The 27,192-nt window shown below is 44.0% G+C and overlaps 1 protein-coding gene and 11 non-coding genes across 12 annotated transcripts in view; 9 read left to right on the top strand and 3 right to left on the bottom strand.

Annotated features, from left to right (window-relative positions):
- Positions 1-27,192, top strand: part of LOC145362485 (uncharacterized) — a 238,897-nt gene that overhangs the window by 11,177 nt on the left and 200,528 nt on the right. The gene's annotated exons all lie outside the window — the stretch shown is intronic.
- trnaq-cug (transfer RNA glutamine (anticodon CUG)) lies at positions 10,883-10,954 on the bottom strand. The gene has a single exon. It is a non-coding gene; the product is annotated as a tRNA-Gln (tRNA).
- On the top strand, positions 12,012-12,082 carry trnag-gcc (transfer RNA glycine (anticodon GCC)). The gene has a single exon. It is a non-coding gene; the product is annotated as a tRNA-Gly (tRNA).
- trnan-guu (transfer RNA asparagine (anticodon GUU)) lies at positions 12,524-12,597 on the top strand. Its single transcript has one exon. It is a non-coding gene; the product is annotated as a tRNA-Asn (tRNA).
- trnan-guu (transfer RNA asparagine (anticodon GUU)) lies at positions 14,311-14,384 on the top strand. Its single transcript has one exon. It is a non-coding gene; the product is annotated as a tRNA-Asn (tRNA).
- On the top strand, positions 15,424-15,496 carry trnav-cac (transfer RNA valine (anticodon CAC)). The gene has a single exon. It is a non-coding gene; the product is annotated as a tRNA-Val (tRNA).
- Positions 16,778-16,849, top strand: trnae-cuc (transfer RNA glutamic acid (anticodon CUC)). The gene has a single exon. It is a non-coding gene; the product is annotated as a tRNA-Glu (tRNA).
- Positions 17,227-17,299, top strand: trnav-cac (transfer RNA valine (anticodon CAC)). Its single transcript has one exon. It is a non-coding gene; the product is annotated as a tRNA-Val (tRNA).
- Positions 18,637-18,709, bottom strand: trnat-ugu (transfer RNA threonine (anticodon UGU)). The gene has a single exon. It is a non-coding gene; the product is annotated as a tRNA-Thr (tRNA).
- Positions 19,619-19,691, top strand: trnaf-gaa (transfer RNA phenylalanine (anticodon GAA)). The gene has a single exon. It is a non-coding gene; the product is annotated as a tRNA-Phe (tRNA).
- Positions 21,057-21,133, top strand: trnar-acg (transfer RNA arginine (anticodon ACG)). Its single transcript has one exon. It is a non-coding gene; the product is annotated as a tRNA-Arg (tRNA).
- Positions 22,750-22,823, bottom strand: trnan-auu (transfer RNA asparagine (anticodon AUU)). The gene has a single exon. It is a non-coding gene; the product is annotated as a tRNA-Asn (tRNA).

The raw sequence follows: 27,192 nt of genomic DNA, 5'->3' as shown, positions 1-27,192 counted from the left end.
GCAAATTCTGTGGTTTCATTGTTCTGAAGAATGTAGCCTGTCTGTAAGTATCCCTGTACCATCATGCCTTGCAGCAGCCTGCCTTTGGCTTAAGGTTACATTTGCTTTTAAAATACAGCTAATATCCATTTTAAAATCAGAAAATCCATGTTTAAATCAGAATTACTTGTTTAAATCTCTGAATTACAAGTAAATCAAAATCTCTTACTGCATTTGCATATGTAGACTGTTCCCTTGTTAGCTTCTAAATCATTTAACTCAATGCTGGTAGTGTCTGAAATGCCTAATGGTTTAAAATTTCTCAAACTTTAGGAATTTTCTCCAACAGCTTTCCATTGCGGAGCTTGAAGTACAGCACTTGTTGTGGGAGTCTTGTGTGGGGCTTGAGGACAATGTGGCCTGCCCATCGCAGCTGCTCTAGTGTGATCAGTGCCTCACTACTGGGGATATTGGTCCAGGACAGAACACTCACATTGGTATGCCTATCCTGCCAGTGGATTTGCAGGATTTTGTGGAGGCAATGTTGGTGACATCTCTCCAGGGATTTGAGGTATCTGCTGTTCACTGTCAATGTTTCCGATGGATACAGGAGGACAGAGACTACAGCTGCTCTGTACACCATGAGCTTGGTGCTGGATTTGAGATCTCAGGCTTCAAACACTCTGTTCCTCATGTGTCCGAAGCCTGCACTGACGCATTGGAGTCGCTGCTGAATTTCATCGCCGATGTCTGCCTGTGCCGATAGGAGACTCCCAAGTGTGGGTAATGATCCACATTGTCCAGGGGCTCACCATGGATTTTCCGGATGATAGATACCAAGTTGGGTGGGAGGGTGAATTATGATGCAGAGATCCTTCGGAATGATCTGGAAAGGTTGGGTGAGTGGGCTAATCAATGGCAGATGCAGGATAATTAGGATAAGTGTGAGCTTATTCACTTTGGAAGCAAAAACAAGAAGGCAGATTACTACCTGAATGTCTGTAAATTGGGAGGGGGGAGTGTGCAGAGGGACCTGGTTATCCTTGTGCATCAGTCACTGAAGGTGAGCATGCAGGTGCAGCAGGCAGTAAAGACGGCAAATGGCATGTTGGCCTTCACTGTAAAAGTTAACGTACAGGGGCAGGGATGTGTTGTTGCAATTATACAGAGCCTTGATGAGGCCACAGCTAGAGTGTTGTGTGCCATTTTGGTCTCCTTTTCTGAGGAAGGATGTTCTTGATCTCGAGGGAGTGCAGCGAAGTTTTACCAGGCTGATTCCGGGAATGGCGGGACTGACATACAAGGAGAGATTGACTAGGTTAGGATTGTTTTTGCTGCAGTTCAGACAAATGAGGAGGGATCTCATAGTGACTTATAAAATTTTAACAGGACTAGACAGGGATAGATGCAGGGAGGATATTCCCAAAGGTGGGGGTGTCCAGAACCAGGGGGTCACAGTCTGAGGATTCAGGATAGACTATTTAGGACAGAGATGAGGAGACATTTCTTCACCCAGAAAGTGGTGAGTCTGTGGAATTCATTCCCACAGGAAGCAGTTGATGTCAAAACACTGAATGTATTCAAGAGGCGGTTGGATATAGCTCTTGGGGCGAATGGGATCAAAGGTTATAGGGAGAAAGCAGGATGAGGCTACTGAGATGGATGATCAGCGATAATTGTAACGAATGGCAGGGCAGGTTCAAAGGGCCAAATGGTCTCCTCTTTCTCCTATCTTCTATGTTTCTATGTTTCATCCTTACAGGAATGTGCCGATCCTGAATTCCTATCAACTTGCACTTAAAAGCCTCCCACATTCCAGAATATAAGAAATAGGAGCAGGCATAGGCCATCTAGCCCTTCAAGCCTACCCCGCCATTCAATAATATCATGGCTGATCTGAAGTGGATCAGTTTCACTTTCCCGCTTTCTCCCCATAACCCGTAATTCCCCTGTCTATCAAATACCTATCTACCCGTGACTTAAGTATATTCAGCGAGGTAGCCTCCACCGTTACAATGGGCAGAGAATTCCAGAGACTCTAAGAATCTCTCTACCTCTACCCTGTCTATCCCCGTCATTATCTTATATGTCTCTCTAAGATGCCAGATATCGATTTGCCCTCTTACATCAGCTCCCAATCTACATTCTTCAGTTCCTGCCTAGTATTGTTCCTGCACTGACTGCCTGCCCCTTGTAGCAATCACCCATCTATCTGCCTGCACCTTGGGTGTGACGAAGTTTCTAAAGCTCCTGTCTATGACAGTTTCTGCCACCTTCATGCTCCTCAGTGCATCCAACTGCTGCTCCAACCTATCCATGCCGTCTGTAAAGAAGCATCACAGATCTCCCACATTTCACAAGTGCAGCACTTAAACCCACTGACTGACATTTCAAGCACCAACTAAATTATTTCAGAAAATTTATAAAACTCTTACCTTCACTTTTACCTTCTTGCAGTGTCCTTTTTTTTAGATAAATTGGGGTTGTTCTCCTTGGAGCAAAGTAGATTGATAGAGGTGTACAAAGGTACATGGAGGTGTTGAAGTTTACATGCTCTGTTTACACATGTACAAGCTTTATGGGTCATCCAGTCTCGAAACGTTGGTTCTATTTACTCTGAAGTGGAGATGGTGGTGTTGGACTGGAGTAAACACAGTAAGACGTCTCACTGCACCAGATTAAAGTCCAATAGGTTTATTTGGTAGCAAAATCCACTAGCTTTCTGTGCGCTGCTCCTTCGTCAGGTGAGTGGGAGTTCTGTCCACAAACAAGGCATAGAAAGACACAAACTCAATTCACAAAATAATGATTGGAATGCAAATTTTTACAGGTAATCAAGTCTTAAAGGTACAGACAATGTGAGTGGAGAGAGCGTTCTATTCTCTCTCCACAGATGCTGTCAGATCTGCTGAGATTTTCCAGCATTTTCTGTTTTTATTTCCCTTTATTTTTTCTTCTCTGTCACCGCTCTGCCTCATCAATGAGACATTGGGACTCAGAGGGTTGATGCAGTTTGATGGACAAGTTGTCTCCATTCTGAACAATGGGGAACAAGCTCCTCCCACTTAATGACATCATTGCCCTCTACAAACATGGCGGCCGCGCGTCCGCACCGCTGCATATTGCCCCCCAATAAAGATGGCGAACGGTAACCCGGAGCGAACCTGAGGAGCTGCGGCCCTGCTCGGAACAAACTGGGTCCGGGAAGCTCTCTTCCGCGGTTTGCTACTTACACCACATGCTTACGCAGCGTTTTCACCCACCTGGGCGATCCATTGCTCTCTCCGTACCGTCAATCACCTCTAACAGATTTCCCAGCCCAAAACAAAACCGGCTTTCCACCGCCATTACTCACACTGCGCATGCTCCAGTCAAAGCAGGCCCCGCCCCTCATTCGCTCCTATTGGTTGGAGGACTGAACGCTCCCGATCAGTCCTCCAACACCGCCCCCTCTTCCCATTGGTCCGCGATGCCGTCAATCCGCCCAGTATTGTGACGATGACTTGCTGCTTGTCCAATAATAACAGAGTCTCAGTGTAACAATGACACACACACAGGCTCCAGTCCAATCAGAGTGGAGATGGAGCACAGAGAAAACCCAGCAAAACACTGACTGACTCTGAGTGTAACATAAACAGTGTTTGTTCACATAATAAGAGTCACATTGCAGTATGTTAGTGAACACAGCATTAGATCCAATGCAATGATAATACAGTCAGTATCCAGTACACCATAACCAAAGTTTAGGTTTCATTTGATAGTGTGAGTGAGTCATGGTCTATTGATATAATGTATTTAAATTCCAGTGTGTGTTAAAGAACAAAGAACAAAATCAGCCCGGGAAACAGGCCCTTCGGTCCAACGAGCCCGCCCTGCCATCTCAACACCACCAGTCCCCCTCTCCACCCACAACCCCTGTCTAATGTTTTATGGCCATCCAGATTGAGGGAATCTGATTTAGGGACAATTTATTCCTGCCAATCAGCCTAACAGCACATCTTTGGGGTGTGGGAGGAAACCGGAGCACCCGGAGAAAACCCACGCAAGCACGGGGAGAATGCGCAAACTCCCACAGACACCGGCCCGAATCCATGTGTCTGCACAGCAATCAGCGATAGTCACTGAGCTGTCATCTTGCCCAGTATCTGGTCCAGTTTAGGCGCACACACGGACGACATGAAGCACTAGGCCAATCTCGAAAAACCAAGAGCAGCCCCAGTATGACCCATCGCGTGTATGCCCCTCACTGGACACGAGGTGGACTGACTCAAAACCTGTGAATGAAAAGAGAAAAGACTCTGCCACTGTCAGTATCAAACAATAACCTGTCTGTTATTCCATATCTGCTTTATTTTACAACGTTGATGGTAGTCTTGATGTAGAGATACCGGCGTTGGACTGGGGTAAACACAGTAAGAAGTCTCACAACACTAGGCTGAAGTTCAACCAGTTTATTTGATAGTAATCCCACAAGCTTTACTATCAAATAAACTGTTTGGACTTAAACCTGGTGTTGTGAGACTTCTTACTGTATTTTACAACTGCAGCTCCTGGGGCTGACTGGAGTCTGGTATAATAATAATCACAAAGGTCGGTTTCAGTGTCTCTGAGGTCATTTGAACTGCAGGTAATCTGACCTTAAGGGAGACAAGAGGCCCAACAAGCATCCGATTACAATAGGAGGACAAGATGTAAGGGAGCAATGATATTTTAAAGTGTCTGTGTTATGGTGAGTGTCACTGGGAAGTGAGTGATAAAATAGAAGTGGAAACATCATAACAGAGACACATGTGACTGACTCAGCCTGACTGAGAGCTGTTATATTTGTGGTGAGAATAATGAGGGCATGAGGATATCCTGAGATTTCTGATATCTGAGGTGTATCTGTCAGAGGAACTGAAAATAATCAGTTCCTTCTCATGGTCATCTGCAGTTCTCAAGTTACACAGACACATAGGAAACAGATCTGACAGCTCATCAAACCCAATGGTTTAATCTTTTGTTTCAGACACATTGTGACTGAAAAGATCATAAGAACATAAGAAATAGGAGCAGGAGTAGGCCATTTAGCCCTTCGAGCCTGCCCCGCCATTCAATAAGATCATGGCTGATCTGTCGTGGCTCAGTTCCACATTCCCGCCCTCTCCCCATAACCCTTAATCCCCTCTTGTCCCTCTGCACAAATATTAAAACCTGAGGCGAGAAACATTCAAAATGTCAAAAAGATGAGTGAACTATCTAATTAATCCCATTCACCATAACTCCTTCAATATTTATCCAATTTTCTTTTAAAGTTACTATTAAACCTGCTTCTAGCACCTGTCAGGTTGTGCACTCCAGATCATATGATTGTGTAAAAAAATCTCCTTATCTCCCCCTTCAATTCTGTTGTCAACTATATTAAATCTCTGTGTCCTCTGCTTAAAGCCTAGATTGTAAGAACTGAGAAAGGTTTAGGGCAGAGTTTACTGATACAAGGCCCAGATTTTAATAACTGAGAGAGGTTTAGGGCAGACATTACTGATACAAGGCCCAGATTGTAATAACTGAGAGAGGTTTGGGGCAGAGATTACTGACACAAGGCAAAGATTGTAATAACTGAGTGAGGTTTCAGGCAGAAATTACTGATACAAGGCCCAGATTGTAATAACTGAGAGAATTTTAGGGCAGAGTTTACTGATACAAGGCCCAGATTATAATAACTGAGAGGGGTTTAGGGCAGAGATTACTGATATAAGGCCCAGATTGTAATAACTGAGAGGGGTTTAGGGCAGAGATTACTGATACAAGGCCCAGATTGTAATAGCTGAGAAGGGTCCCCTTTGCCACATCAGGATGTGGTGTGAGTTTACATCTCTCGGTTATATTGGGAGTCAGTGACAATGTCCAATTTCAGGATAAATGACTTTTAACCTTGGACTGCACCATTGTTTTAATGTAGACCTGGACAATGACCATCATTGAGATTTATCGGATTTGTCAACAAATATCCCATTGTTTTTTGAATAATTACCCCAACATTTGCAAAGTCTCTGTTCCCCATTTGTGTGTAAAATCCATACAGTACACGGGGAGGCCATTCGGTCCATCAATTCTGCACTAACCACAATCCCATCCATGCCCTGTCCCCGTATCCCACACATTTACACTGCAACTCCCCCTGTCACTAAAGCATGACCAATCAACCTCTCCCGCACATCTTTAAACAGTGGGAGGAAACCGGAGCACCCAGAGGAAACCCACGCAGACATGGGGAGAACATGCAAACTCCGCACAGTCACACGAGGCCAGAATTGAACCAAGTCCCTTTGAGGCAGCAGTGCGAACTAGTGTGCCACAGTGGTGCCAGTATCTGGTGGTTGTTCACAGTTGGCGATGGGACAATGTTAAATGGACAGTTTAGTCGGATTGGATAACCATTTGGATTTACAACAGTGTTTCCAGGGCTGTGGAATTGTGGTGATGAGGAAAGACTGGATTGGCAAGGTTTGTTTTCCTCAGAGCAGAGGAGGCTGAGGGAGACTGAACTGAGGTGTCCAAAATTATGAGGGAGCCAAGACAGGGTGGATAGAAAAGGCCTGTTTCCCCTGAGCAGAGAGAGGTCACTTATTGTGGGTGGGTGGGGATGGGGGGGTGGGAGAGGGGTTAGTGGGGGCTGCACAGATATAAAGTGATTGGTGGAAGGATTAGAGGGGGCATTAGGAAAAGGGTTCTCATTCAAGGGATGGTGGGTGTCTGGAATTCACTCCCTAAACTGATGGTTCAGCCAGAAATCTCTTGGCTCACTCTCATCGCACACAGATCTATAGCTGAAATGCTGGAACCTATAGTAAGGGGGGCTAGGGACTGGATCGCTGGAAAGTGGGATTAGAATAAAGGGCAAGTCTTTATTTCCCAAGCTGGTGAAGATGTGATGGGCTGAATGGCCTCTTTCTGTGCCACAACCTTTTCCCTGCTTTCTGTTAGCCCCATTGATAGGCAGAATGGAGGAGTGAGCTGGTTTTTAATTAGTAAAAAGAGCAGGAATGAGGGAAAATGTTGATGCGAAGCTGTTTTTTTTTACTGATTTCCAGCCCTCCCCTCATCAAAGTGAGCTAGAAATCATCACCCCCCCCCCCAAACCCCCCCACCTGTCCTGAGCTCCTTCCAAATACACTTGCCTGAGTGGCAGCCCATTAGCACAGTGGTTAGCACTGCAGCCTCCTAGTGCCAAGGACCCGTGTTCAATTCCAGCGTCGGGTCATTGTCTGTGTGGGGTTTTCATGTTCCTCCCATATAGAGTCATAGAGGTTTACAGCATGGAAACAGGCCCTTCAGCCCAACTGCTCCATGCTGCCCTTTTTAAAAACCCCTAAGCTCATCCCAATTGCTTGTCTTTGGCCCATATCCCTCTATACCCATCACAACCATGTAACTGTCTAAATGCATTTTAAAAGACAAAATTGCACCCATGTCTACGACTAAACCTGGCAGCTTGTTCCAGATGCTCACCACCCTCTGTGTGAAAAAAAATGCTCCTCTGGACACTTCTGTATCTTTCCCCTCCCATCTTAAACTTAGGCACTCGAGTTTTAGACTCCCCTAACTTTGGGAAGAGATATTGACTATCAAGCTGATCTGTGCCCCTCATTATTTTATAGACCTCTATAAGATCACCCCTCAGCCTCCTACGCTCCAGTGAAAAAAGTCACAGTCTATCCAGCTTCTCCTTATAACTCAATCCATCAAGAACCAGTAGCATCCTTGTAAATCTTTTCTGCACTCTTTCTAGTTTAATAATATACTTTTTATAATAGGGTGACCAGAATATCTGTGGGGTCTGAAAGATGGGCAGGTTAGGTGGATTGACCATCCCTTAATGTCCAAAGATGTGAAGGTTAGGGGGATTAGAGGGTATTGTGGGGTTACGGGAATCGGGTAAAATACTCTTGATGTAGACTTGATGCACTGTCGGGATTTTATGATTTTAATGGGGGGGGGGCGTAGTTTGATATCTGGGGGAGAGTGTTGCAACAGAGTGGCACGGTGGTTAGCATTGCTGCCTCTAAGCGCTAGGGCCCCAAATTCGATTCCCAGCTTGGGTCACTGTCTGTGTAGAGTTTGCACATTCTCCCCATGTCTGCATGGGTTTCCTCCAGATGCTCTGGTTTCCTCCAGCAGTCCAAAAGACGTGCTGGTTAGATGCATTGGCCATGCCAAATTCTCCATCCGAGTTTCCCGAACAGGAATGTGGCGACTAGAGAATTTTCACAGGAATTGCATTGCAGTGTTAACGTAAGCCTAATTATTCGTGACACTAATAAATAAAACTAAACTGCAGGTCAAGGTGCTGCTGTGACAATGCACCCTCTTGTTTAAACACTCTGCAATGCTGAGACTGGGGAGAGGAGTGAACAACAGGGAGCAGCATTGCAGCTTCTCTCCCCCCATTGAAACTGGGATTGTTGCTCCATCTGCTGCACCATCCCCACCACATCCACTGGGGGGCAATCTGGACAATGGGCTGCAGACAGACCTCACTGCGCCTGCGCCATAATCACTCACCGCCAGCGGCCATCTTGCGTTGCCAGGGGAGACGGCCAGCGGCCATCTTGCGTTGCCAGGGGAGACGGCCGGCGGCCATGTTGCGTTGCCAGGGGAGACGGCCAGCGGCCATGTTGCGTTGCCAAGGGAGACGGCGTCCCGCGCGCTGCACTTTGGTTGAATTCCCCTCCTGCACATGCGCCCAGGCAGTTCCATTTGAATCTTTTAATATTTTGAATCTTGATGATTATTATTCAAATCCTCACCCGTCAGACTTTCGGTTCCTTCTCCATTCAGGAAAATCGTTTTTTTTATTCCGTCTTTTTTTCAATCGCATCCGCGCGCTGCGCTCTGGTAAAATACTGCAGCACATGCGCGGTTCCGCCACCTGCCTCTTTATAAAAATATGTATTTTATTTAATTTTAATTCCGCTCCGGGCGGGATTTCCGGGTGGGAATTTCTCTCACTTTCTACATTTCTGAACCGTCGCTTTTTCCTCGACGGGGGGAGGGGCTAATGGTGACGTCACGGCAATATGGCGGCTGGCCCCGCCTCTCTACAGGACCCGGATGTTCCGCCAACGAGCAGCGGCCGGGCCGGAGTGGGCAAGAGGTGACACTGGGCGAGCAGCGCCCGGGTGTGTTACAATGACCCCCGGTGGCCAGGAAGGGAAATAGCAGCAGCGCTGTCTCTGCCCAAAGGCTTCCCCAGTTCAGCTGCTCAGAGACACTGGGAACCTCTTCAACTGGAAACTTCACCTTCTCACATTCACCCCCCTGTGTTCAGTCTTTGTTTAATAGACAAGCTCTGTAGTGAAATCAAAAACAACTTGTTCACATTAAAGGGGATGGGAATCTGAACCATTCTGCTCAAAAGGCTCTGCTCGCCTTGAAATTTCAATTGAAGTGTTCAAGATGTGAATTTATAGATACAAGTCATGTTGTATGTGGAACGCTCATGATGCCACAATAAGATCAGTACAGACATCTCACAGGATTGTGTGACTGGAGAAGATGTCTGAGATGGAATGGTTAAATATAGAGCTACAGGGTCTGAAGGTCAGTTTTGGGGAAAGAAAAATGGCAGGACAAAGAACAGAGAAAATTACAACACAGGAACATGCCCTTCGGCCCTTCAAACCTTCACTGACCATGCTGTCCGACTTAACTAAAACCCCCTATCCTTCCGGGACCATATCCCTCTATTCCCATCCTATTCATGTACTTGTCAACTGACTTAAAAGTCACAACTGCATCCGCTTCTACTATCTCTCCCCGGCAGCGAGTTCCAGGAACCCACTACTCTCTGTGCAAACAATCTGCCATGTCCATCTCCTTTAAACCTTGCCCCTCGCACCTTAAAGCATGCCTTCATCGGCCGGGGCATTTTGTTCCCGAACGTTATCTGAATCTCGATGTTACACCCATAGTATCTTCGCTCTGGTCTCGGCCTCAAATGCTTTGTGTCAAATAAGAAATGATAAATTGTTTGATGCATTGCCAGGAAAGAAACGTTCCTATTTTGACACCTGCACATGTCAGCAAGTCATCCAGTCTACAAGACAATTTAATAGGTTTAGGTGCAGACTAACATAGTTAATCACCATCTGAAACATGCCAGGGTGAGGGAAGTCTGTATGATTTCAGTTTGGTGCTGAATATTATCAGAACCTCGATGTTACAGTCATATTATCTTTGCACTGACCTCAGCTTGAAATGCTTTCTCCAAAATCAGAAATGCGGAATTTTATGAAAAAAATGATAAAATTCTGTAAATTCTCTAAGACATGTTGAATTTTGTCCAAAATGTATTTGAGTTTAGCATTTATTTAATATCCTAATCTTATTAAACGTTTTTTTTCGAAAAAAATAACTTAAAATAGTCGGTTGCTCTTCTTTAGCAATCTCCTAAAATTACTTTCTCCAGAGAAACTGAAAATATGCTTGCCTGCATTTGTCTGAATAAGTATAAAGCTATTGAATAACTTTTTCATCGAAAGTAACAAGGAATTAGTAAACACTTTTTAAAGGTTTGTACTGAACCAACCACTAGTCGAACCTAGAATCTCCTAGATCCGTAATCAGCCGCGTTACCCATTGCGCCACTGGCCCACATGTGAAAAGGGATAGTTGTTACATATTAGCTCGACGTTTCGAAAGTTTCAGGCAGAAACATTGTCAAAAAGTTTGTATTTACTTGTGAAGAGAAGTTCCATTATTGAGATTGTCTTTATTCATTTACTATCATCCCTAATTGCCCTTGAATTGAGTGACATCAGTTGAACGGGCTGGCAAATTCTCCTCTCGATTCGGACTTGGTGATAAATTTAAAGGAAATGCGCTACAGCCAATCCATCATCTGTATTTGCAAATTAAAACAAGGTTCTGCCGAAATTTGAACTCGGATCACTGGATTCAGAGTCCAGAGTGCTCACCATTACACCACGGAACCCAACACGTAGTCACAGCCTGAAAATCGTGGATCAATACTTGTGCCAATTTGAACAGCAGGGAGAAATATCAGTCCCGTTGCACAATTCAGATTTATATTTCCCTTGCTGGTTCCTCCTGTAAAAGCGAGTAGTCTACCTTCCCATGCATTACATTTCACTGTAACTGACCACATTCAAACACCAGTGTTTGCATCGAAATGACATAAACCTTACTGCAGTAAATCCACTGAACAACATCAGCTTATCACAGCTCTGCTTTCATCACACTGGAAGCCAATGGGAAAATATGAACAATTTCAAATCTTAACAGACAGGAAGGAGTGTGTGAGTGCGGACAATTGGCGTTGTGCACATTCCTGTAACCAGTATCTGGGAGAATCAGGCAGATGGGATCCTGGGGGTCTCGTGGTTAGGATTTGGTTCTTTCAGATGTCGCAGACTGGCCTCGATATATGAAGATTTAATGCATTTTTTAACGTAAGAGTAAAAAGCTTTGGGGTTTTCCTTTATCCGACTTGCCAAGGACTTCTCATGCCCCCTACTAGCTCTCCTAAGCCCTATTTTTTAACTCATTCCGAGCTAACTTGTAACCCTATACAGGTGCCATCAAGTGTTGAAAGTGGAAGTTTGGCCTGGTGTCGCACTGGGTACCAGCTTTGAAGAAATGAAGCAACTTAAAGCTTTTGCAGAATGGCATGATGCGTATTGTAGTGGTATGAGTTGAGTATAAGAGACAATATGCAAATAATTTGAATACGTTTTAAGCGTGTTTAGACTGTTGTGGAGAAAGCAGAGGCATATTTGGGAGAATGAGGCTGTGTGAGAGGGGGACTGTTGCAGAGTGGATGTGTTTTGGAGGAAGGTTGAAAGTTTGAGATGTGGTTGTGAATGAAAGGAAGGTGTGGAACAGCATGAGAGGCTTGTGCGATGTTGCGTGTGAGATTTGAGTGACAGCATTTGTGGGCATTTGGGGAACGAAAGGACAAAGTAAGGAAATTACAATGCTGCTGAGTGTGAAGGAAGAGAGAGCATGCGGGGGTAGCGTCAGCAAGAGCAGCATTGGTGGCTCAGTGGTAGAATTCTCGCCTGCCACGCGGGAGGCCCGGGTTCGATTCCCGGCCAATGCAAAGCTTCTTCTTTCTCCGTTCACTCTGTAAGTTGACGCGAATCTCCTGCCAAAATTAGGAGAAAACAAGGGAAATACTAAGTATTGGAACAAATCGCGAGGGAAATGGGTCACAATATTCGGAAGGAGGTGCAGTTGTGAACGTTGTTATTGATGATTGAGTGGAACGTATTGGATCGTTGGGCGACTGGTGGTTCGTTCCCTTCCCTCCCGTTGAATTCCTGCCTGTGATAAGAAACATGGATTCATTTTACCTGTCCGTTCATGGGAGAAAGGGAATAACCAACACACTACAGCAGTGCTGCGGCATCAACGGAACTGAAGAGACTTGTATAGAATTGTAAACAGTGCCGTCATGCTGCAGTTCCGGAACAGGTTTTCAGAAATAGAATTGTGGTCATTGACACACTAGTTTGGAATATATGTAACCGCTGCTGTCTCAGTCTCTGTGGCGCAATTGGTCAGCGCGTTCGGCTGTTAACCGAAAGGTTGGTGGTTCGAGACCACCCACGGACGGATTTTTGCTATTTCTCTCACTATCAGCATTCACGGGAAACAGTTGTCTGCTTCAACTCATTGAAAAGTTTGGAACTACGAGAGAGAATTTTGTAGTGTACAAGCCGAGACATTGTGTGTACCTCTGATTCTGCGTGTGCCCTTGTATCTTTCGAGTTACGGGGATCTCTACATGTCTGTATCTGAATCTAGTGTGTCCCTACATCTATATGTGTCCCTGAATCTGTGTATGCCCCCCTGTTTCTCTGTCGGCTCCAATACCTGTGTGTGTGTGTGTATCCCTGTAAATGTTTGATTCTTTGTACTTTTTTAAGACTAAACCGTGAAAATGTCTGACAAACGAATTGCAGAGGGCAGCAATGTTTACCCACTAAGATTCTGAATTTGATTAACGTCTGATAACTGCATCGAATGTACAATTTGAAGTTTCAAATAATCCTAACTTCAATCTCCAGACATTATCTCCCAATGGGAAATGAAGAACACGATTTACCTGCGGTGCCTGGCTATAGAAAGGGCGAATACGCCAGCCGAGATCCTTCTATAAACTGCAATCTCGGGCAATATCGTTCAATATTCATATTTCAGGAACCGGTTCGCAGACTCACAAACACCAGCGCCTGCAGTCGCTGTTATCCACCAGAAGATGGTGGTGTTGTATCATTTTAATCACAAGACCGTGCAGCAGGTTTGAGGAGATATTTGAGGAAAATGTATTTCCCTGTTTCCTTGGAAAGCGAACAATCAGTAAAGCAATGGCATTAATATCTCTGTCAGTAGCATTCACAGGGAAATCTGGCCGAAGGATAGTGAATTTAATACTTTCGTTCATATTTACCTTCCGGTTACTGAACATGTCGATTACCAGCTAATTATTGTATAACCTTACCTTTTAGTGATTTAAAGATTTGTCCATTTTATCATCCAGACATTATCAAATAATATTTCATTATAATTGGACACGTGCCTCTTTTTCGCTGGATTTTCCATTCCTCGGCGCTCAGTTTTTTCCTTAGTCCGTTCAGAAATCCAGCCGAACCCTGCCTCTATAATATGTTCTGTGTATATGTAAATATAGTTCCTTGTTATAATTTTTGACTTCAACACAATTCGAGCCCTAACTCACTCTGATCTATAACACAATTTCATCCACACAATTATGTTGCACTTTTTAGTTAATATCCATTTTTTCTTCTCACTCTTTCGTTGTTCGATTCCATCTATTAGACACATTTGATAGAAAAACAATTAGTGAGAAAGTGTCTGCTTTATTAGTGATACACGGGTGTGTTCAGTAGTGCATGACATCGAGCCTAGCACAATAATATCTGAGATGGAGCCTAATGTAACGTAAGTGAACTCTTGACTAAGTAATAATAGTTCAGAGACGATGATTTGTAGGATTTATCATGGCATGTCCACATGTATTAATAAATGAAGCGGCATATAATGTAGTGTACACAGTTGCAAAGTCTATTGCAATAATGATTCAAATGAGTCAAACGCAGTATATAAAGAGACATGGCCTAGTGCATTACTGTACAAGACTGCACCAAATGTGTGATTGTAGTGAACACTGCCATGAACAGCCATAAACGAGACAAGGTTAATTGTAGCCCTGATAGAAGCAAAGCCCAGTGCATGAATAATAAAATTAAGCTTCAGATTGCGTGATCATTGGTCCCAAACTGGTTGGGAGTATATTTAGTTGCTGTCTCTGTGGCGCAATTGGTCAGCGCGTTCGGCTGTTAACCGAAAGGTTGGTGGTTCGAGACCACCTGGGGACGGAATTTTACTATTTCCTCACCATCAGCATTCACGGGTAAACAGTTGCCTGTTGGCAATGGGTCCGTGGGTGCCAATAAAAATTAGCTGTCAATTGTTCCCGGCTGTACTGTTATCTGGTATTACCAACATTATTTAATGACGATTGACTTCAAACATATTACATATAACATTATACATACATATATACATACCTGTACACCATTACATATATATATAATATATATATAAATGCTTCCATTATACCTTTAAACATAAAAAAAATTGAAAAATGAACTTGTTGCTGAGCATTTGTTCCAATTCCATATTCCTGCTTCCTTTCATTCCTGGATAGATCATAAATCTGTCTAACCCAAACTGAAAAGTGTTCAATGATGGAGTATCAGAATCCTCTGGAGTAGAGAATTCCCAAGATTCACCAGCCTTTGAGTGAAGCAATTTCTCCTCATCTCAGTCCTAAATCATCAGCTTCTTATCCTGAGATTGTGCCTCCGCGTGGAAATAAAACAAAATGCAGGTGACATTAATATTTTAAAATCAGCTAGCTTCCCTGGTGGTCTAGTGGTTAGGATTCGGCGCTTTCACCACCACCGCCCGGCTTCGATTCCCGGTTAGGGAGTGTAGATTTATTGCTGTACAACAATCCTGTGTTACTTCCCGGTCTGCACCAGTTCCGTGGGAATCAGCATCAGGGAAATTTCCTCTTTAGTATCTGAATTGGAAATGTCACATTTAAAGAACAAAGAAAAAAGGGAGCGACAGGTTACGAAGCGCTGATGATACAAAATGCGGATGATTATTCGAAGAAAGATGAAAATGATGCATTAATGAATGGGTAGAAATCATTGATCCCTTAGATATTTGCGAGACGAACGCTTTTAAATTTTGCTGTTCGGGATAAGATGTACAATCAGATTGAAAGTAACGGTTATGTTCCTGAATTCAGTGACATGGGCTCTCAGTCTGACCATCGGAACCTGCAGCAACACAGTGTAGTTGAACATTGCAGACAGGCTGATTTGCTCCGTTAGTTTTCCAGTTGTTTCTGTAGTGTAGTGGTTATCACGTTCGCCTCACACGCGAAAGGTCCCCGGTTCGAAACCGGGTAGAAACAATCATTAAGCTTGCTTATGTCGGGGAAGGGAAATTATTTGGTTTCAGTTTGTTGCTGCACATTATCCGAACCTCGATGTTAAAGACATGTTATCATTTCTCTGATTTCATCCTCAAATACTTTCTGTGAAATAAGGTGCACTGACGGGGAAGTTCGATTTTGACACCGAACATTTATTCGCATCTCGTTCAGTCTCCAACAGAATTTAATGGGTTTATAGGTGCAGACGAATATGGTTATTCACCATCAGAAATTTCTGATAGTAGTGTCTGCTCAAACAGACAGATACAAGTAATACTGTAAGTGAACTGGAGGAAAAGGCGCACATTTCACAGAAGAATCACATGACAAAGACGACACTGCACACACTCCTGCATTCAATCTTACAACAGCAGTAAGGATCAAAATTTAAATCCATTTTGCTCGCGTTGGGATTCGAACCCACACCTCCACGAAGACTGGAGCCTTAGACCACTCGGCCATACAACCACATTGACGCCTATTACAATCATATTATTTAATGGAAATGTTACTGAAATTCGTTTTAAGAAATGGAGTTGGGAAAGGCCATCGGGAGGATTGAGCCTGATCCTTCTCTGAATCAGGTCAGCCTGAACTGTGTAACAAACAGAAATCATCTCACTTTAGAAACACAATGAGCTGCACTGAAGGGACACCATCATTCAAACTGTCCTGAAACTCGTCGTTTCTTAATTTCCTGTTGCTCTGTTTTTTGAAGGGAAGTAGTGGGGGCGTGGAGGTGGCCTTCGCGTGATATTCGTCTCCATCGAGTATACACTGAAGGCTCTGAAGAAGATGTCACAGCTTCTGAACTCTGGGGACTTACTGGGGGTGGGAGAACACTCTGACTGCCGGGTCCCGGCGTAACAAGGTAACACTGAGCTGGTGATGGCGGAACCCGGGTGTTCCAATGGTGCAACGCCATCGTTTTCACCACCATGGGCTCGATGACAGGTGTCAAGTGTGGAAATAAGCAGAGTATGTTTTTATAATGAGAAACCTGCCTATTGTGTGACGGAAGAGAACGAAGAGAAAGGCTAAAATGACGATGATCCGCTGATTGGGAAAGTCACTGCCAGCTTCCCTGTTGGATCAGTGGTTTGGATTCTGCACTGTGGCCACAAGTTTATATCACTTGTGTGTGATATAAACATGACAATGTGAAGGAGAAACTTGTATTTGGTGAATAAAAAGACAGAAACAAAACAAAAGGCAGGTGGCTCATGGATAAATTAATATTTTATAAAGCATTTACCAGCTTCCCTGGTGGTCTAGTGGTTAGGATTCGGCGCTCTCACCTCCGTAGCCCGGGTTCGATTCCCGGTCAGGGAATGTAGATTTATTGCGGTACAACAATCCTGTGTTACTTCCCGGTCTGCACCAGTTCTGGCGGAATCAGTATCTGAATGGGAAATATCAGGTTTTAAGAAAAAAGGGGAGCGACAGGATACAGAATGCGGATGATTATTGCAAGAAAGATGAAAATGATGCATTAATGCATGGGTAGAAATCATTGCTCCCTTAGATATTTGCGAGACGAACGCTTTTAAATGTTGATGTTGGGGATAAGTTGTACAATCAGATTGAAAGTAACGGTTATCTTCCTGAATTCAGTGGCATGGGCTCTCAGTCTGACCATCGGAACCTGCAGCGACACAGCGCAGTTGAACATTGCAGACAGGCTGATTTGCTCCACCGCGTTTCACGCTGTTTCTGTAGTGTAGTGGTTATCACATTCGCCTCACATGCGGAAAGTCCCCGGTTTGAAACCAGGCAGAAACATTCATTAAGCTTTCTCATGTCGGGGAAGGGAAAATTGTTTGATTTCAGTTTGTTGCTTAACATTATCTGAACTTCGACGTTAAAAACATGTTATCACCGCTCTGATTTCACCCTCAAATGTTTTCTGAGAAATAAAGTGCACTGAGGGGAATGTTCGATTTTGACACGGAGCATTTATTCGCATTTCGTTCAGTCCCCAACAGAATTTAATGGATTTATAGGTGCAGACTAATGTGGTTAATCACCATCTGAAATATCTGATCGTATTGAGTACTCAAACAGACAGTTACAAGTGATACTGGAAGTGTTTGCAGTCTCGATGTTGTGCTAGTTGTTATAATTCACATTCAGTTACAGGTTTGAAAAGAATCATATTGAACTCGGAAACTTAACTCTGTGTCTTGCTCCACCTTTATTGCAAGCCCTGCTGAGAAATTCCAGTCCTTTCTGTTTTTATTCTAACAGGAATCATAGGAGGAGGAGCAGACCACTCGGTCCATCGAGATTTCCACCATTCAATACCATCATGGCTGATCTTGGGATACAACTTAGTTTTTCCACCAGCTCCCCGTATCCCTGAGTTCTCCAAGAGATCAGAAACCTGTTTATCCCAACCTTAAATGTGCTCGATGATGGGGCATACATAACTGTCAGGTACAGAGAATGCCAAAGATTCTTGCCCTTTGAGTGAAGTAATTTCTCCTTATCTTAGCCCTAAATGACCAGCCGGTGATCTGTGCCGCAGGGGGTTAGATTCCCCACCAGCAGAGAAAAAGAAAATCTCTCAGCCTCCATCCTATCAAACCGAATCAGAACTGTGTAAGTTTAAATAGATCACCGCTTATTCTTCTAAACTCCAGAGAATTTCATCACAGGACAACTCACTGACCCCAGGGAACAATCTGGTGAACCTTCTCTTTACCGGTTCTAATGCAAAGCATATCCCTTTTTAAATGTGAAAGTCACATCTGCGCAGAATATTCAACCTGGTTTCCACAAAATCCTGTGTAGCAGCAGAAACACCTCGTTATTTTTAAACTCCAGTCTGCCGGCAATGAGAACAAAATGTAATTTCCCTTCCAATTATCTGCTGCACCTACATGCTAACTTTATACATTCCTTGTACAAACGCATCTATTCCATTCTTAATATCAACATTTATATTTGTCAGCTCGTCAAATATGTTCTGATCTTTCGATTTCTTTTCACGACGAAGAACATCGTTTTACTTTCCAAATTAGCACTTAATCTGCCCCTCCACTCATAAGAGGACTCCGTTTCACCTCCCACTTTGTCTGCCTTTTTCCAACAGTTTGTATTTGCTAAACTTTGGATGGAGGCTCCAGCGAGAATTGAACTCGCGACCCCTGGTTTACAAGACCAGTGCTCTAACCACTGAGCTATGGAGCCAAATACTGTCAGGCCCTCCCGGTACGAGTAGCATTATCAGTGGATTGAGGAGAAGGATGGGGTTTGTGGTGGGGGATTTTTGATGAATGTGGAAATGTCTGAGGTGGAGGGCAGGAAGTTAAAAGACACACCTTCAAAGTGACATGATTTGACATGTGTGCTGTGTGTGTATCTGACATGTATGTTGTGTATCTGGCATGTATGTTCTTCAGAGTTTATCGTTAGTGTTACATCTCTGACTTCTCCAGCTCCGATGCCAGTTCATCCAGCCGGAAGATTTAGATGTTGTTCCCTTCACAGACGCTGTGGGGCGTGTTTTCATTAAATAAAGAATTGAACAAAAAAATGATTCACTCCGTGACTGGGAGTCGAAATCTCGTCACGGCGCCGATCCTGATCACTGGACCTTCAGTGTTGCTGATGTGAGAGATTTGTAATGACTTGATCATCTTTGTACCCATTGCTTTATTTCCAATAATTTTCAACAAAAATAAGTCACGATGAGAAATGACGGGAGGTGAAAATGACAGGATTTGAACCTCAGTTAGAAAGTCCCAACCCATCCTCTGGGCAGGGATTGCAGTCTCAATGTTGGCAATTCTGTCGCTTATATCGACAAAAAGCCATTCAGCCTGTGTTCCTGTCTGTCTTCTCGATCGGAGTAACTCCGTTTGATAAAGTGTCATCTGGACTCGAAACGTCCGCCCTTTTCACTCCTTACAGGTGCTGTCAGACATTGGGAGATTTTGGAACATTTCCTCTTTTCCCATCCGCAGTAATTTGTTTTTATCACTGAGGACATTTGGTTGAGATTATTTGAAGAAAGATGAAAATGATGCATTAACGAATGGGCAGAAATCATTGTTCTCTTAGATATCTGGGAAACGAAAGCTTCTAGCTTATCCACCAGCCGAAATAGCTCAGCTGGGAGTGCGTTGGACTGAAGATCTAAAGGTCCCTGGTTCAATCCCGGGTTTCGGCAGGATCACTTTGCTGGTTTTCTGTGCTAATTGGCAGTACATTTTGCCTCACACTGTCTTCAAACATCAGTTCACACAAGCTGCAACAAACCAAATACCAAAAGGCTTTCTACTGACTGGCTCCGTAAAAAGGCAGAGTTTAAGAGCACGGAAAGAGCCCACTCGGACACCCACATGGCAGGCGCCCACACCCATGCTGGACGGGACAAGTTAGTTCTGATTCCCGCTCCACAGATAGTGCCAAACGTACTGACATTACCCAGTATTTTCTGTTTTTATTTCAGATTTCGAAAGTCCGCAGTCGGCTACTTTATGTTTATGTTTGGAGCTGACAAATGGCAAATAACATTCCCGCCACACAGAAAGCTGAGAGGCTTGGTGATGCTGTTGTCTGTGTGGTGTTGGAGGGGTGCGGGAGTGCTGCCGGGTGGAAGTGGTCTTGTGTTTGGAAGGTGCTGTCTTAGGTGCCTTTGGTGGATTCCTGCATCATGCAGACAAGTGGGGAACATTCTATCGCACTCCTGACTTGTGCCACGTCGATGGTGGACTGTTCCACTGATTCAGGGACTATTTCCTCGAGTGGATGTAGCTGTCACTCGGGGACATATAGGAGGGATGTCCGAGGTAGGTTCTTTACTCAGAAAGTGGTTGGGGTGTGGAATGGACTCACTGCTGTGATAGTGGAGTCGGACACTTTAGGAACTTTCAAGCGGTTATTGGGTCGGCACATGGAGCACTCCAGAATGATAGGGAGTGGGATAGCTTGATCTTGATCTTGATCATGGGTTCGGACAAAGCTCAGCACAACATCGTGGGACGAATGACCTGTACTGTGATGTACTGTTCTATGTTCGATGTTTTTTGGGAGTCAGGAGGTAAGATACTCCTGCAGGATTCCCAGCCTCTGACCTGCTCTTTTAGCCACTGAACGAACTGGTAAAACGTGTGCTGAGTCAGAATAGGTCTATCTTCTTTCCTGCTCTGTGTTGTCATGAATTTTCAGCACTTTTGTCTTTTCCTGAATGTATTTTGAGGCTGAAGAAAGAGCCAATGTCATTTGATTGTAAGATCTGTGTTCAGGTAATATTCAATAGTGGATTCACTGGCGGGAGGGGTGCGGTTTCCACTCATGTTGTTGACGCTGGATTGATAACGCAGAGAAGCAAATGACGCTTTGAGAACCAGGGTTCGAATTCCAACACAGCAGGTTAACTCAATTCAAGGCAAAGTAGAATGACTGTGAGTGAGAGTAGCAAATTTCAATTATGTAACATTTCCTCACTAAATTGAATATGTTTTGACCATGTTTCCGCCAATTTTGAAGCTTCGGACGGATATGTAAATAGTGCTGCAGGTAGTTTTGCTGTGGGCCAGTGGCGCAATGGATAACGCGTCTGATTACGGATCAGAAGATTCCAGGTTCGACTCCTGGCTGGCTGGCTCGCAATGTCACTTTACTTTAAAAACTCCACGTTCTTGTTGATGAAAATTTTTTTTTTTTCATTAATTTTAGACCAATTCTGGGAAATGTTGACCAAATGCAATCAGCTTCTGTGAAGATATTTATCTTAGCTACTTATTTTTCAAAAAAACAATGTTGACAAAAGAAATGAAAAAAACTTTTCTTTTGAAAGAAAAATGTTTCTTTTTTAAATGAAAAATTCTCGTTAAAGTATTTGGGAAAACTACGTCAGCAAGTTTAACCTACCTTTTAAAAGTTGGAAATTTCTCGAAAAAAATGGAAACATTACATTTTTCAGAATGGTGAAAATATTTTCTAAAAAAGTTGATGAAATCTGTTGAAGAATTTCTTTTAAGCATGTTTAATTTTAAGAAGCAAAATACAGAGATTTTTTTTTAAGCTGACAAATTTCAATTAAAACAGATGGAGGAATTTCTTCGGAGTAAGTTTTATTCTGAAAAGTTCAAATTAGCCAGAAGTTTCTGGTTTGTGATGCTGGGATTGTTGTCCATTGGAGAGGAGATTGAGGAGTGATTTAATCGAGGTGAACTAGATTAGGGCAAGTTTATAGAGGGAGCGGCAATTTATAAAATTTGGGGCAAGTCGGGGACATCACACATGCACACACTCCTACACACTCTCTATCTCTCTCTCTCACGCTCACACACACACACGCACACACACACACACACACACTTGCTCAATAATTGCTAGACTCGAGTCGAATTGCTATTATGCGACACAAACCGCTTCTTTTTATTTTCCAACAGAGGAATTAAAGAGCAGCAAAAAAACGAAAAGCACTGACGTTGCAGACATCTGGAACCAGAGGATTATCAGTCTGTGCATTGTCATACCAATTGAACTGGCTGACAAATTGTCCTCTCGATTGGTGCTTTGTGATACATTTAAACAAAACACTCTTCAGCAAATCAACTATCTGCATGTGAAAACAAGGTCTTCGCCGAGATTTAAACTCGGATCGCTGAATTCAGAGTCCAGAGTGCTCGCCATTACACCACGGAACCACACAGGCACACCGAAAATCCTCGTTCAATATTTCTGCCACCTTGAATAGCAGAGAGAAATGTAAATCCCGTTGAGCAATCCCCTCAATGGCCAACACCCATTCATACTCGCATTGCTCTTACTGGTTCCTCCTATAAAAATGCTGGAAAATCTCAACATCTTTAACGAGAAACAATAAATAGTATTACAAAACTGAAACATTATTTCCCCTGATCCGGGAATCTGAAACACGGGGACACAATCTCAGGATAAGGCGCTGATGATTTAGGACAGCAATGAGGAGAAATTGCTTCACTCAAAGACTCGTGAATCTTGGGAATTCTCTACTCCAGAAGGTTCCGATGTTCCATCATTGAACACATTTCAGTTTGGGTTACACAGATTTATGATCTATCCAGGAATGAATGGAAGCAGGAACATGGAATTGGAACAAATGCTTTGCCACAAGTTCATGTTTCAATTGTATTTCTTTAATAGTATAATGGAAGCATATATATAATGTTATATGTAATATGTTTGAAGTCAGTTGTCATTAAATAATGTAGGTAACACCAGGTAACAGTAAATTCCGTCCCCGGGTGGTTTCGAACCACCAACCTTTTGGTTAATAGCCGAACGCGCTGACCAATTGCGCCGCAGAGACTAAAACAACCGCTGTTAAATACATTCTAAACGAGTGTGTCAATGACCACAATTCAATTTCTGCAAAACCTGTTCCAGAACTGCAGCATGACCGCACTGTTTACAATTCTATAAAAGTCTCTAGTTCCGTTGATCCCGCAGCACTGCTGTAGTGTGTTGGTTATTCCCTTTCTCCTATGAACGGGCAGGTAAAATAAATCCGTGTCTCTTATCACAGGGAGGAATTCAACGGGAGGGAAGGGAACCGACCACCAGCAGCCCAACCATCCAATACTTTCCACTCAATCATCAATAATACCATTCACAACTGCACCTCCTTCCGAATATTGTGATCCATTTCCCTTAGGATTTGTTCCAAGATTTAATATTTCCCTTGTTTTCTTCTAATTTTGATATAAGATTCGCTTCAATATACAACACAAATGGAATTACAAACCTGAGGGAGAACAGTAGGAAACAAGTCACTGGATAACACAAATCCCATGGTGCTCATTTCCAGATTCCCAACACTCAGCTTTTCAACCAAATGGAGGAATTTATCACTGAAAAGTGTTGGAAAGTTGGTGTGAATTTTGTTTGTGAATCACTCGAGTGTTGTGTAAATGCTACTCGAAGGTTCAGTGAGCGGGATATAATCTATCTGCGTTTTGCTGAGCTTGTGTTCGGTGTATGGGGAGGTTTGAACGGGTTTGGATCTTGTGTCCCGGGGATGGGCAGTAACCCGCCGATTGAAGCTGCAGTCGCCGCTTTCTGCTGGCGATTGGAGACTGCGGGATATAATCCTGCTGCTTCTCCCTGTCTCACTCACTGTGGAGCCGGGGAAAGAGAATCATTGATGGGTTTGTTTCCCGGTCTGAAATGTGGCCTCGAATAGCGGTTATTAACGGAGGTAACGCTGCGGGAACCTTTAATAACCTGACAAAAACGAGCCCAGCGCAGTGCTCCAGTGGCGCAATCGGTTAGCGCGCGGTACTTATACAGCAGTACAGCCAGCGGGCTATGCCGAGGTTGTGAATTCGAGCCGCACCTGGAGCACCTGTTTTAGGTGAGCGGATCGTCCAGTGGTCTAATCCCTCGACCAGCTCATCATCTGGGAATCACTAGAACGGTCGTGGAATTTGAATACAACAAATAAGTTCGGAATAGAAATGCATTGATGAGCATGAAACTGCTGTCTATTGTTGGAAAAAAAATCATGATTCACGAAATCATTCATTTCGGGTGCAGAAAATGCGAATGGAGAGTGGGATAGTGACAGGTTAAAGCAGTGTGAATTGTCTCACGCCTGGCCAGTTTGTAGGATTTTGCAAGCCCAGGAAGAATGGTGGGGGTTAAAAGTCGTGTCACATGAACCCAAGATCACGATTGAGGCCATTCTCATGTATATGGAATTGGATTATCAGTTTCTGATCAGAGATTCTGTGTTGTCGTGTGTCTTGAAGGCCGCCTTGGAGAATGCTTATCGGAAGTTTGGTGGTTAATGCCCTTGACTTCTTTAGTGCTCCCCACGGGAAGGGAATATCCTTGCCGGCGATTACTGAGAGATGATCCTGAAATGTGTAGTAGACAAAACTCATCTCCAGTCAGAAACACAATGAGCTGCAGTGAAGAGCCCGCTCTATTTAAACTGAATTAACCTGGACTGGACCCCAGAAAGAACAACATGGTTTCCTGTTGAATTGGCTCAGGGTCTTCACTTGAGAAAGGACAGGATACAAGGCGAGACTGAGATTGAGCGTTCTGCCGGGAAATAACTGATATTTATTGTCACCGATTGGAGGAGAGCAATAAATCTTCTTTTCCTGACCTGCAATCAAAACAGCAGTGAAAGCTTCAACCTCTAACCACCAGACCAACAGATTACAGCGGGATTACAATTTGCTTTGTCCACGATCCTTTTGTTATTTTAATTTCCACGTCAGACCACTTGAACCACAATCTGACACCTGCAAAATGGCACCTTCTTTTTCAACACCAGGGACATGATCTAGTCTGATATAAGGCCTCACTGAGTATCCACCTCTCTGAATTTACACACATTCAGATAATAATCTGTCTTCCTATTATTGCTGCAAAGAGATAACCTCACACTTACCCACATTTTACTGGAACTGCTTTGCACATGCCCACACATTGAGACAGTTCAAATCACACTGAAGCTTGTCTGTATGTTTCTCAGAGCTCACCCTCACCCACCTTCAATCCTCTGAAAATTTGGGAATAATACATTTAATTCCATTTTTAGATGAATAAATATATAATGTGAACAGTTGGGTCCATGGACAGATTTCTGCCGCACCCCACTAGACACTGAAAAAATATATAATGTGAACAGTTGGGTCCATGGACAGATTTCTGCCGCACCCCACTAGACACTGAATGCCAACTCTCTGTTTTCTATCTGTTAACCAGCTTTCTATACATCTCAAAACATTGCCTGCAATCCCAAGCGCTTTCACTTTACATGGCAGTCTGATATGTGAGACCTTGTCAAAATCCTTCTGAAAGCTTCAATAATCCCATCTGCTCACCTCACTTCCTGAACTGTAATGTCTGGGAGACACTGCCCGCACTGGACCGGGCAGTAGGGGACACAGCACACTGAAACACCATTCCATCCAGTTCCCGAAACGTACCCCAAATCTCAGTGTTTCGCTCCTTGCAGCTTGGAGCTCCCTGTGGAGCTCACTGAGTGGACAGATTACACAGGCCTCAGTTCGGTAGTTTATATTTATGTACGTCCGACTGTGAACCTATTGGAATTCATTGCACCCCTCTCCCTCTGGGTCTAAGTAACCACCGAGAGCTCTCTGCTTTGTAAGCCTTTTTGGCGTTTCAAAGCTGGGTGTGGTTCCTCCAGCTCAGCCTGGGCAGTGAGGGGGGTGTTCAGCAGACCGGAGCTGTTCTCTCCCACCATGAGCGCTGTGGCCCGAGTTCCCTTTATTGGGAGACAAAGTTGTCGAGAGGCTAAAACCGCTGTGTCCATTTCAGACTCCAAGGGCCCCACTGGCGGAGATGAAGAGCAGGAGCTGGAGTGCCCTGAATTCTTTCCGAAGTTCCCGGTGTGCTGGGAATTGACTTGTCCTGCATGGCTTGGGGCTTCATGGCTTGTAGATGATTGAAGCAGGATGTTGCCCTGTAATTGAAGATGAACCTGGATGGTTTGGTGCCCAAGGAGGCTGTGGGATGGTTTTTTGAACCTGTTTTTACCGTTTGGGCCGCTCTTTCTGCCAGGCCGTTGAATGATGGGTAATATGGGCACTGTCCTAACGTGTCAAATTCTGTTCTACTTCATGCAATGCACAAATTCCTGGCTGATGAAGGGTGGTCCATTTTCAGAAACCAACACCTGCGGGAGTCAAAAGAGGTGTGAGTTTTCTCCACTCTTGTCCTTGTGTTTGATTAACTGACTATGCCTTTGAAGCAGCACCTACCATTATCAGGAACACTGACCCCATGAAGGGTCCGGCACTGTCCAAGTGCAGCTACGCCTACAACCATCCCAGCCATTCCCAAGAGTGGAGAGTAGTGACTGGTCATAGTTCTGCCCTTGTTGATATTGCCAACAATGACCCTCGAGCAAATATCTGTATCCATACCTGGCCAACAGACATGGCAATTTGGAGGACATTCAGTCTGTCACTCCTGGGTGGCTAAGATAAATTTCAGCCAGGATGTGATGCTGATACTGATTCAAGACAACCAGCTTGAACCATATAGGCCTGTGCCATCTTCCACAGTCAGCTTCTCTCTGCCACTCCAATATGGGTGCAATTCAGTCTGCAACAGCTTTTTGGTTTCCCCCATCAACACTAGCTTTTTCAGTTTCTTCAGGAATGGGTAAATTTGCGTCCACAACCGAATATTATTGGCTGCCACTGGGAGAATTTCGAAAGAAGTTCATGATAACCCTGTCTTCCATTGAGAATACGACCAGTGTCTGTTACTTATAACCAACTCAAGGCATCAGCCTTCGCGACTCGACCCCCTGGTTGCCCATGTTCAGAGGGTAATTAAGTGTCAACTACATTGCTGTGGTCCTGGGGTCACGATTATGCCTGACAACAGTAGGACGTCAGATTACCCTCCCTGGGACATTGGTGAACTAGATGGGTTTTTTTCAGAAAACCAACATTTTTTTTATGGTCACCAGCAGATTCTAAACTCCAGATATATTTATTCAAACTTCACCATACGCCGTGACAAGATTGGAACCCTGATGTCCAGAACATTAGCTGAGTTTCTGCATTAATAGTCTAGTGATAAAACCACCAGTCCAACACGTACACAAGCTGAGTGTAAGCATCCTGAGTTCCTGTAACCTCGAGATACCATATTATGTAGATCTGTAGAGCTCCCGAATTGGACAG

The sequence above is a fragment of the Carcharhinus amblyrhynchos genome, unplaced genomic scaffold (genome assembly GCF_965287045.1).
Source record: "Carcharhinus amblyrhynchos unplaced genomic scaffold, sCarAmb.v2.hapA scaffold_38, whole genome shotgun sequence".
In the NCBI taxonomy this organism is placed as follows: Eukaryota; Metazoa; Chordata; class Chondrichthyes; order Carcharhiniformes; family Carcharhinidae; genus Carcharhinus; species Carcharhinus amblyrhynchos.
The sequence above is the reverse complement of the archived record's forward strand: the minus strand, read 5'-3'. Positions and strand labels throughout refer to the sequence as shown.